General features: G+C 33.3%; 1 pseudogene; it reads left to right on the forward strand.

Annotated features, from left to right (window-relative positions):
- Window positions 1-256: 256 nt before the first annotated feature.
- Window positions 257-1,127, forward strand: LOC147393046 (cytochrome P450 CYP73A100 pseudogene; annotated as a pseudogene).
- The last annotated feature ends 11,808 nt before the right edge of the window (window positions 1,128-12,935 follow it).

Here is a 12,935-nt window from a genome sequence, read left to right on the forward strand (position 1 = left end):
TGATTGCCTAAGACAGTCGTTTTTCTCGACACCTGTGGACAGTCGCAAATCAAAAATCACTCCTTTTAAAACGACTATTGCTGAGACGGATAGAGCAGTCGCTTTATTAGAAACAACTGTCATGGGCCGTCGTTTTTGTGCTTTATGACGTAGTGGTTGAAGACACCAAAAAATCTTCTTGACTCATTTATTCCTTTTATATATAAGTCCATTTCTCCCCCCAACTCTTTAGCAATCTCTCTCTCTCTCTCTCAAATCCATGGTTAATATTGTCATGAAATCAATATTTTGTACCCTTTTCACATTTATGCTTATATCTCTCACAAAATTATTATTCTTTTACTTAGAAATCCCCTTTCCTTTAACTCTAATCTCAATCATTCTTCCATTCATCATCATATTCTTCGAATCGAATTATCGACAATCCAACCTCCCTTCGAGACCTATGTCCATCCCAATATTCAGGAATTGGCTCTAAGTTGGAAATTATCTCAATCATCGATTTCTAGCCTCCTTATCACAACAATATGGTTGAATTTTCCTACTTAAATTAGGTTGTAGAAACCTAGTTGTAGTCTCAAACCTGCAACTTTCCACCGAAGTACTACATAACCAAGGAGTCGAATTCGGATCCCAACCTCGAAATGTGGTGTTCAACATTTTTACAGGCAATGGGCAAGACATGGTCTTCACAATCTATGGTGATCATTAGTGAAAAAAGAAGGCATATAATGACCCTACCATTCTTCACTAATAAAGTGGTACATACATATAGTGATATGCGGGAGGAAGAAATGGAGCTAGTTGTTAAGGATTTGTACCAAGAGGAGAGAAAAGTGAGAGTAGAAGGATTAGTGATTAGGGAACGATTGCAATTGATGTTGTACAACATCATGCATAGGATGATGTTGGATACAAAGTTCGAGTCACAAGAGGATCCATTGTTCCAATAAGCGACTGGATTTAATTCGGAGAGGAGCTGATTGGCGCAAAGTTTCGAGTACAATTATGGTGATTTTATTCCTATCTTAAGGCCATGCTTGAGAGGGTATCTAAATAAATGCGGAGATTTGCAATGTTGGACTCTTGCATTTTTCAATAATTATTACGTTGAAAAGCAAAGGTAAAATTTTAAATTTTATATGTAGTATTTTTTTTTTTTTTTGGTTGATTTTCTATAATTTTAAATAAAAGGATGGTGATTTGAATTTTACCAATTTATTCCATTAGATGCCCTTCCATGCTGGTCATTGATATTAGGATGGTTTTGATATATCACTCCATATTTTGTTGCATGTTTGAGATGTGCCAAGATTTTCAAACCCATGTTTGGGATTGGAAGGCGTAGTTGCCTTGGCATTGTACTTGCATTGCCAATCTTAGGACTGGTGCTCTGGAAATTAGTCAAGAATTTCAAATTGAAGGCTCCACAAGGGAAGGAGAAGGTCGACGTGTGTGAGAAAGGTGGGCAATTCAGTTTGCACATTGCGAACCACTCGACAGTCATTTTCAAGCCTGTTAAGGCATAATTTGATGCCAAAATTATTATAAAATTTCATTCTGTTATGATTTTTCTGTGTCTAAGCATAAGAATTATTTCGGGAGGTCTCCAAGTATGGAGTATATGACTATAAGAGATAGATTCATGTCAAATCATGTTGACCCAATCATTCTCAAACTTTCGATTAACAATGTAATTTTTTGGGGGGATTGGAAAAATAAATGAGGATAGAAAGTATACTTTTTTTTTTTTTTCACTAAGCAAATGGTTTTCATAAATGAGTTATTTAACTTTCAAAGTTTAAACTACTTTTAGGGAAGTTAAACCATCAACTTCAACTGAATTCAAAACTCTCATTTTTTAGGAGTGTTGTCTTTTTTACTTGAAGTTTAGTCCCATGTTACCCAAGACATAAGTGTTTTGAAGCACATATAAGTGTGCACTCTTTCTTTGATATTGAGAGAAAGAACGAAAGACCAAACTATGATGCTAAGCAAGTTGCTATCTTTGCATTCATGCACGTGCATAGTGCGCCGCCTAGACACCTATAAGGCGCATTGTGTACTTCATACTTGCCCACTCCATCCTTCACGAGGAGCTTTACCACGGGCTTCATTGTTTTCTACATACTGGATAAGATACCAAGAACATGGTATCAAATCATTGTGTGGTTAGACACCAACCATATGTTTAGTCATTCTCATCCCAAGGATCATAGAAAACACTAAAAACCAAAAAAAAAAAAAGAGAGAGAAATATTTACCTTACTAATTTAGTAAAGATTTTAGGCCTTACTAAGAGTCTTTTTGCTCAAATCGATTTCCATAGTAGAAATCTAACGCCACAATCCTCTAAATTTCATTGAAGAATTCAGATCCAAAGTAAAAAAAAAATTGGTGCTTGATCTAAGGTTTGGAAATGGACGGTTACCGAACTTCAACCTAACTCCAAAATTTAAAATTAAAATTCAATGGTAAAAAATAACTTCTTTTGATTATTTTTTTTTTCTTCTATTGATAGAGGTAAAGATAGAAGGGGAGTCAGATTGGGCAATGACTTATCCTACCAAGTCACCTATCACCTCGTTCGGCACCCTTGTCTCACACAAGGGGAGAGATGCGCCATTTTATTTAAATCACATAGTATCTTAGATAAGACATCGAACACCAACCCTCTGATTATTCCTTTGGTCTTCATAGCTCTTTCTATCTCTCATTCGTACCACTCTCTCATTTCACTACTTGGTTGCACACACACCCCTTGATTCAAGTCTCATACGTCTTATCATGTCTCTCCCCCATCCAAATGGTGACTATACGACAATGAGATTGGTTTAAGTGGACATCAAATCCTCGTCATCCCGCGATCTACATTTTGTTATTTTGGTGAACACAAATCATTGTATGATTGGATCATTTAACATGATATCTAAATGTAAAAGTAGACTTTAGTAGAGATTAACCTTTTGTTGTCCTTTCCTATTCAACCCAACTACAAATTAGTACGAAGTGAACTAAAGCATGATATGATTCATATTGAGATTGTGGAATACAATGAACCATGGATTAATCAATTAGTGAATCCAACCCTACAGTTTGTTGAATTTTGTTATTGGGTTTGGTTGTCTAGTGAACCAAACAATGAAGATATAATAAAGTTGTAGGGGTATTATTGAAAAAAAAGTAAAATGGTAAAGAAAATACATTTGGAGATGTATTATTGATAAAAGGGTATGAAAGAAAATAAAGTCGGAAAAATATTATTGGAAAGAGGAGTAGAGTTGAAAACACAATAAAATCAAAGAAATGAAATTAAAATTAATCTTTGAGATGTGTGCAAAATTGAATTTGAACATTTTATGGGGGATAGATATTGGGGAAAGACTACTGTTGCGTTTTATTATATAAAACTAAAAAAAAGATGCAAATATTTTAAAAAAAAATTCTTGTAAATCTTGGAAAATTTTGACATTATAGCTGTACTTGTAACTTGCATTCTTGAATTATATATATAAACAAGCACACCAAGCCGGGGTTACCGAATTCGTTGGTAGAGAACCGAACCGTGAACAGATTCAAACCAAACCAAGTCGCGGTACAGTTTGCTCTCGTTTGTCAAATCTAGCAAATCAACGAGCCAAAATAGTCACTGCTTTTATCTTTTGGTTTTTACAACCCCCTCCACATGTTTCATAATAATACAGATATCTCCCCAAAATTTCAATTAATATCATGCCCATTTTGACCTTGGTCTTTCTCAATAGACTTATGAAAAATGACCAATTACGTTCATTTTCAACTTATAAGTTAAAAAAAAAGATTAACCATATATATTAGCAGGCCGAACTAGTAGCCCAGCCCACTTGATTGACGGCCCAACTAGTGAATTTGCCTAATCAAGATGGTTTTGAGACCTAAAACAAAAAAGTAGACATAAATTTGGTCAAATTACACTGAAGGACTCCATGAGGCATACGTTGTCCTTATTCAAAGTCAGTTGTCATCCATTAGGTTAATGGGTCAAACCAACCCATTTTACAGCTCTAGAATATTATATGGCACATCATTTACGTTCACGTGGTACAGCACGCGATATAAATACGATCGTTCATGCAGCGGCCCATATTTCAATAAAAAAAACATTAGAATTTTAAATAGGAATAAGGGTCATCACACATGGTAAGGCCGTAATTCGTCTTATTTTGTATCTCACAAGTTTCAAATGTTCTAGAAGTAGAGCCAAAGATTTCAACCCAATCTTAAATTAATTTGTAGACAAAGATTAAAAGGTTTGAGAATGGGTTGATTTTTTTATTTTTTTTTTTAGGTGGGGGGGTTGATCTTTATGGTAAAGAGATCATCCGCATAAAAAATCAATTCATTATAAAAATTTTAATCCCAATTTACAAGTTGAAGAATCATGGATAGTCAATTTTTACCATAAAAAATACTTTGTTTACACTTTTAACTATGTTTTTGGCTCTTGAACCCGACCCATATATATATATATATATATATATATATATATATGGAAATGTTCAGCAACAAACATTTTTCAAAACATGGGTTAGAGGTTTTGGAATGGGCTGATTTTTGGTGATGATGATCTTTACGGTGAGGAGATCATCATCACCAAAAATCAGCCCATTCCAAAACCTCTATCCAATGTTTTGAAAAATGTTTTGCCAAAATGTTTGTCAAAATGTTTGTTGTTGAACGGGACCCATATATTTATATATATATATATATAGGGAAATGTTCAGCAACAAACATTTTGGCAAAATATTTTTCAAAATATGGGTTAGAGATCTTGGAATGGGCTGATTTTTGGTGAGGAGATCATCATCACCAAAAATCAGCCCATTTTAAAACTTCTAACCCCATCAAAAATGGTTTACAAAAAGTGGACGGTCCATGATTTTTCAACTTATAAAGTAGGGCTAGAAGTTTTGGAATGGGCTGATTTTTGGTGAGGATGATCTCCTTACCATAGAGATCATCCTCGCCAAAAATCAGCCCATTCCAAAACCTCTAAACCATGCTTTGAAAAATGTTTTGCCAAAATATTTGTTGCTGAACGGGACCCATATATATATATACATACAAATTCAAAAATCAGGTACCACATATGTAGAGCATATAAATTTATTAATTCTAAAAATAAATAAAAATTAAAACAGACTTTTTTCTTTGGGTCTTGATAGAGTCTTGCTCATAGAAGAAGAGAACGTGCATTAACTAGTTGCAACTTACGAATTTTACCGGATCAGATAGTCATGAACCTCCTTTGTCCCTATAGAACTAGTGGCCATCCATTTTAAAGTTAAGATCTACTCCGATTTCTTTCTTTATTTTTTTTTTTAAAAAAACCTAATCTAAATAAAGAAATACTGAGGGTTGAGGTGTCATTGGTGATTTGATGAATGTGGCATCCAACATGACCTATATGATGACCTCAATTCAATCCATGCACCTTTTTTCCATATATGGGAGCCAAATATTGTGACAAACATTTTTTCAATGTATGAGTTAGAAGATTTGGAATGGATTAATATTTTGTGAGGATGATCTCTCGATCTCTATGACGAGGAGATCATCCTCACCAAAAATCAGTTCATTCCAAAATTTTTAATCCCATCAAAAGTGATTTACAAAAATCGAACGGTCCACGATTCTTCAACTTGTAGATTAAGATTAGAAGTTTTGGAATGAGCTGATTTTTGGTGAGGATGATCTTCTCACCATAAAGATCATGCTCACAAAAAATCAGCCCATTCCAAAACTGTTAACCACTATTTTGAAAAATGTTTGGCTCTCTTTAGTGCCTCTGAACGCTTCACACACACACACACACACACAATGTCCAATGCTTCATTTGTATCTTAACCAATTTTCAAAGACTAGGAAGTGGAATCTACAAATGCACATCTATTACAATAATTAGAATGTATGTAAGATTATGCTTTTAAAATAATTATTCTAAAGGATTAAATACATAATCTAATTTTACAACAGACCTTATCTCACTATAATTATAATATTGAAGATTAAACCAGTAGTTTTATAGTTTTAATAAAACATGAGGGAAAGGCCAAATGATTCACCAAAACCTGACCCAAATCAAATAATTCAGATTGGGTCGGATTAGATCCACCTTTTTGTGAATCCAAAATGGTTGGTTCAGATATGATTTTAGTATGTCAGATCCGAGTTAAGATTCAGATAGAATCCCCCTAGCCTTACTTAGTAAGGATTTCACACCGAGTGTCCTTGGGCTCACCTCTTGGCATTTAAAAACATAATCCTATGCCTTAAGGTTGTAGAGGACGAATTTCTATGAATTTTGAAAAAAAATTAATTTTTACTGTTAAATTTCATTTTTAAGTTTGGGAATAAAGATGAAACTTAAGAGGGCTGTGGTGTTGGATTTTTTATTTGGTAATCCATTTCAATGGGCTCAAAATCTTACTATGTTAGTAAGAGTTTCACATTCAGATATGGATAGCTTTAGATCCAACCCATTTAATGCCCTGGGGGTCATCATGTAGAGGTAGGTACTTTTGAAAACTATGGTCAAATTAATAAATTTTTCTCATATAAAATAATATATAATCCGAAATTCATGTTATTCATATTGGACACCTGTAGTGGAAGTGACCTAACCTAGGTTTATTGGTGGAAAAGAATAATATAGTAGTTTGAAAGTTGAAATTAAACGAAAAAGACTTATCTTCAAAGTCGGTAGTCAACATAATTGAAATTTTCTCTCTCCATTATTTTGAAGTCTTCCTACCAAACAAGAAAATCTAACTGGAAAATTTAAAACTAATTTCATAGACAAACATGTTGGTGAAGAAAACAAGTAGGATCCATGTGGATAATCCTTGAGATCATAATGCATAAATCTCAAGGAATTTTTGATGATATAATGGGCTTAGTATAATTTTTTTTTATATATTATTAATGGGTAAACCTGTTTTTAATTAGTTCAGTAACTCGATTTTGACGAGATGCGAACCTAAGTCTCTGTTATCATCACCCAAAAACTTTACCAACTAAACTAGCTCGCACCTGCAATGGGTTTGGTAGATTAGCATAATGAGATCTTTGAGTCCATTTTTCAATGTATTTTAAGATAGACCTAATCGGTGGTTAGATCAGATTCAACTAGATTTTATAACTAGTTAGTTAATCAATCATTGACTTTTATGAGTGTTATTATTTTATGAAAACATTAGTAATTAAGGGTGAAGGAACTATACATATTTTTTTAATTTTTCAATAAATATAAATTGGTCCAACTAAATTGAATCCCTTCATAAAATTTTGGACTAATAACCCGTTTGATTTTTCATCCTTATTGTTGGGATTCCCTGACTTTACTACTTGACTTCTTCTCAATCCGATTCCGACATTTTGCTCATGCATCAAATCATGTTTGAGGCGGATCTATGGATGAGATGGGAAGATATTCCTATAAATATAAACCTTTGGAATTATGTATTTATCCCTAGAAAACCAATATTTTTCCTCTCACTTCATCTTGACATTATGTTTTTGAGGCTAGTAAAGTCCCTAGTTAATTTCAAGTAATCTTCATCAAGAAGATGGTTAGTCTAGATGGAGATGGAAATCCCTACTCACCTACCGCATCTTGTTATTATTGTCTACTGACTAAAATATATCATGAAGATCAAAACTTTATCTCCAAATACAAGGGTGGAAGAACAAATCTTATTCTTCCATTCAATTTGGTTGAAGTTGTAAGAGTAGATATGTAGCTTTTATTTAAGAAACCTTCACACTGCTTGAAGTTTGGAGTCGCTGCCATTCATGAAATCAAGGTGTGAATTGTCACATAAAAATAGTTTATCTAAAATCATTTTATTGAAAAGAAAAAAAAAAAGTGACTTTGGAGCTGATTTTAACTATAAAAGTGGGTAAGGAGGTTTGGTTGAAGAATAAAAAAAGTGTTAAGCACCTCGTCCTACCCACCAAGGGGATGGTTAACTAGTCTTAACCATGTGCAGACACCTCAAATTTTTTAACCCAAAAACCTATATGATAGGGCTTGGCCCAAGTTCCTTTCAGAAGTTTGAAGGCTCGTTGCAAGAGGGGACCCAAGGCTTCAAAAAACTTTTTAGATGTAATTTTTGCCTAGTCCCTTACTTACCCGCAAACTAGTCTGATTTTGCTCTAGTCCCTCACTCACCTAAGGACCAGTGTAATTTTTGCTTGGTCCCTCACTTGCCTAAAGACCCGACTATTTTTATGTTATTTTGTTGGATTTCTAACCCATGTCTGATAGATTTTGTTAAGGTGTTTTTACACATTAACCCTCTGTAGACACCTCATTTTACCTAGGTCGAGCCCGAGAACATAAAAAAGATTTCAAAAATGGGTTTGACTCAAGGTATTTTTCACAAGGCATTAAAGCCCATCAATTGAGTAGCCACAAGGCACAAGCCCCTATTTTTTTAGTAGAAAACCCTTGGTCAGACCATATTTTTGGCTTGTTCGAACCTTACTTTGGGCCAGGGTCAAATTTTGCATAGCATGAACCTTACCCTCAGTCAAGTATAATTTTGTGCACACCAAGGCTCATCCCAAGTCAATTTTGTTACGTTGTTACAAGCCCATGTGAACTTGAATTTTCTTAAGGGAAATAACTCTCTAATCCATCTTTTTAATGATTTTTCCTTCAAGAAATCTCTTATTTTTACTCTTTTATCCTTCCATTAATCTTCTAATAATTCACCCACTTTTGTCTTCTAGTAATTAGTCAATTCTTCTAATAAAAACCCTTGGTCAAATATTGATCCCCACATGAGTGTTATTACCTCCTTAACCTCACCATGTTTAGTCTAAATAGAGGTGTTTTACTTTTGTGCTTATTAGCCTTAGCCTCAATTAAAGAGAATTTAATGTAAATTAACTCAAGTCAAGAGGTTATGACAATTTTGTCCATTCAAGAGACTAATCTAGAATTTATGTGAAAAGACTAGATTATCACTAGATAGTTAAAGAACTAGCTAGGCTAAATGTCTAGAAAGTCCAAAATCTTATCACATATTTACATTCTATCTAGCTTAGTTATCTAAGATTTGACACTAAATCAAGGCCTTTGGACCTTTTTAGCCTTCCCATTGAATTTTCTAGAAACTAGTAGGTTTTACCAACCTATCTTTTGATCATCAAGATTGGTTTGACTCATAAAGGTGTGAAAACCATTAAAGCCTAGGTGATGAGGGATATTAGGTATCTTTTATTGAAGTTTTAATGAGAATACTGGAAACTCTATGATTAGGAGAAGTTTATCCCCAAGGGTTTCCTAAAATCCTATAAATAGAAGACCATCCAAGATAAAAGATGAGGAGCTCAAGTAATCCAAAATTCTATCAAAGTCTCTCCACAAAACCTTCTAATCTCCCAAAATTCTATCAAAATCTCATCTCACTCTTTCAAGAAGCTTAGACTAAAAAGAAGAGAAAAAAATAAGAAGAAACCAAGGTGAGGAAGATGGGCTTATTTTAGTTTCATTATGTAATCTCTATCTCATTCCGCACTTCTATCTAATCCCTTTATTTTATATTCAAGTACCTTTACTTTTATGTTCTTTTATTTTTAAATAATGTAGATTAGTAGACTTTCTAGTTTGAGGCTTGGGGGTAGAGAATAATCCCTCCTTGTAAGGTAATCTCCCCCAATAAGTCCTCAATCAACTCATTGAGTGCATTTTAACTTCTAATAAATATTGTTTAGTTTTATGCAATTTAAATTTCTAGTTGCAATTTTTTTTTCTAATGGTTTAAGAGTTGGAGAGTAAAACCTCTTAAAGGTATTCTTCTCTTTGTAAACTCACTCAAGCATACACATTTGAACACACCACACTCTAAAAGGCAATGAGTAAAGATGTGGGTCTCCTATGGGTCCATATCTAAACTCCCTTGACTAACAAAAATAGTCTTGAAAAAGTATAAAATCATGCATAAAAAGTCCCTAATCTACTTATAGTAGTATCCAATTCATGAATGTTTCATAAGGACTAAACCAACAAAAAGATACTCTCAAGTCTGCACATAAACCTTTAAAATGCTTGAGAATTCAAAATAGTGGAATCCAAATGGATTTCCACCAAAATCCCAAGTCCACAAAATTTTTCAATTTTGAATTTTAGTGAAATTTTGAATTTTGAATTTTAATTTGGTCAATTGAGAACGATATTTGAAACTTTATTTCAATTTTGAATTTTGCCAAAAAGGATTTTGAGTTGACCGGTTGAGAGTGGGATTTGAAATTTTATTTCAATTTTGAATTGTCGTGAGAGGGATTTCCTATTTTGAATTTTGTCAATTAAGAGTTGGATTTGAAATTTTATTTCAATCTTGAATTTAGGCAAGATAGTTTTTTAATTATTAAGAACAAAATTTTAAAGTTAATGTTTTATTTGGGTTTTTAGTAGAATTAAAAAAAATTAAAATATTTTTGGAGAATCATTTTGGCTAGTCATACAAATCATCCTCACAAAAAATCAGCCCAATCTAAAACTTCTAACTAAAATTGGAAATGATCTAAAATATACCCGATGTTTGAATCAATCCAAATTGATCCAAAAACATGATAATCAAATTTTCGGATCGGATTTACTCCAATCCCGTTTTGAAAAACAATCCAATTCGAATTTTAATACATTTTATTATTATTCTTAATTTCATAGAAATACATATAGATAAAATGTTTTAGTTTTTTTTTTTTTCCCTCTATATTTATAGTTGGAAAGTAGTTTTTTTTAATTTTTATACGATTTTATGTTTTTTGAACATTGATCATTGATCATTTGAAAATAAGGCATGTGTTCGATTCGGATTAGATCGGTTTTAGATTAATGATGAAATTAAATGGATCGGATTCAGTACACGTATTCATTAATTCGTTCTGGTGGGATCGAATTGGAGTGATACTGATCCGGTATAAACCAATTCGTTACTCGCCCTACTTCTAACCTCATCAAAAGTGATTTACAAAGTTGAAGAATTGTAGCTCGTTAATTTTTATCGTTAATTTGTAAATCACTTTTGATGGGGTTAGAAGTTTTAGAATGGGCTAATTTTTTGTGAGGATGATTTTCTCACCATAGAGATCATTCTCATCCTCACAAAAAATCAGTCAAATCCAAAACTTTTAAGCTATATAAGAAAAAATTTGTCTCTCAAAGTGGTACCCCTAAGGTTGTCTGCCAAATGCCACCCGTACACGAGTGCGCGCCCGCACACACATTTTGTCCTATATTGGTTAAAAGTTTTGGAATGGGCAGAATTTTTGTGAGGATGATCTCTATGATGAGTTGACCATCATCACAAGATATCATCCCATTTTGAAGCATTTAACCCCATCAAAAGTGGTTTACAAGTTGAAGAATTGTGGATTGTTAATTTTTACCGTTAATTTGTAGACTACTTTTTTTAGGGTAAGAAGTTTTAGATTTGACTAATTTTTTGTGAGAATGAAACCATAGAGATCATCCTAAAATAATAATAAAAAATCAACTCATTCTAACATTTCTAACTCATATAGGACAAAACGTTGACTGCTGAATAGGACCTTATATATATATATATATATATATATATATATATATATATCTATATATATATATATATATATATATATATATATATATATATATATATATATATATATATATATATCGTTCCTTTTGAAGCCCGCTACTGGTTCCGGGTGAGCTTAGCCTGCATTGGGAGTCGAGCCACTGATTTCTTCATGATGGAAAGGATTCGAACACACCTTTACTCCATTGGATCACTTGCTTCATCATCTAAGCTAGGTGCTTTGAGAGACGCGGCTTCCCTTACGTGACTAGAGAATGAGATGGAAGCAGAAGTCACTGGTTCTCCGTGCCAGGCAGAGCCAACCACCATCTCTTTCAGATCCTAGCTGTATCGACCAAGAAAATTGTATATATATATATATATATATATATATAGGTATTCGGCTAACAATCTTAGGATGACAATGTTGGTTGACAAAATTTGTTTTATATGGCTTAAAAGTTTCGGCTTGGGCTGATTTTTCGTGGGGATGATCTCTATAGTGAGGAGATCATCCTCACGAAAAATCAATCCAATATGAAACTTCTAACCCCAATTAAAAGTGATTTACAAATTTTACAATAAAAAATCAACGGTCCACATAAAAAATCACTTTTGATGGGGTTAGAAGTTTCATATTTGACTGAGTTTTTGTGAGGATGATCTCTTCACCTTAGAGATCATCCTCATAAAAAATCAGCCTAATCCGAAACTTTTAAGTCATATAAGACAAATTTTGTCAACCAACGTTATCCTCTTAAGATTATCAGTCGAACGCTACCCATATATATGAGTAGGGATCCAGAATGGTGTCCCGTTCCTAACCAAAGTTAGGTGACACCCCATTTTATGCCATGTGGAATTTCTGGGGACCCACTTACTTTATGGATATGTGGTCCATCCTTTGACGAATCTACGTACCAAAAATCATAGTGTTTGATAACTTTATCCACTAGATCTAAGCTGTTGAATAAGAGTTTAAATCCAATGATTAGAAATCACTCTTAAAAAAATACAATTATCAATGGATGCACATCACCAATCAAACTGATCTTTTGTGTATAAATTCATCAAGGGATGGACCACATATCTAGATGGTCAATGAGTCACCAAAAAGGCCACATGGCATAAAATAGGTTGCCACCCGACCTTGGTTAGGAACGAGACCCCGTTTTTGGATCCCAACTCTCTCTCTCTCTCTCTCTCTCTCTCTCTCTCTCTCTCTCTCTATATATATATATATATATATATATATATATATATATCAACTCGGTTCAATTTGAGACTAAATCAAAATCAAACCAAGTTGGGCCAGTTCCATTTAAT

This window comes from Akebia trifoliata, chromosome 10 (assembly GCF_017979445.1).
Source record: "Akebia trifoliata isolate Shusen 1 chromosome 10, ASM1797944v1, whole genome shotgun sequence".
NCBI classification, from domain to species: domain Eukaryota; kingdom Viridiplantae; phylum Streptophyta; class Magnoliopsida; order Ranunculales; family Lardizabalaceae; genus Akebia; species Akebia trifoliata.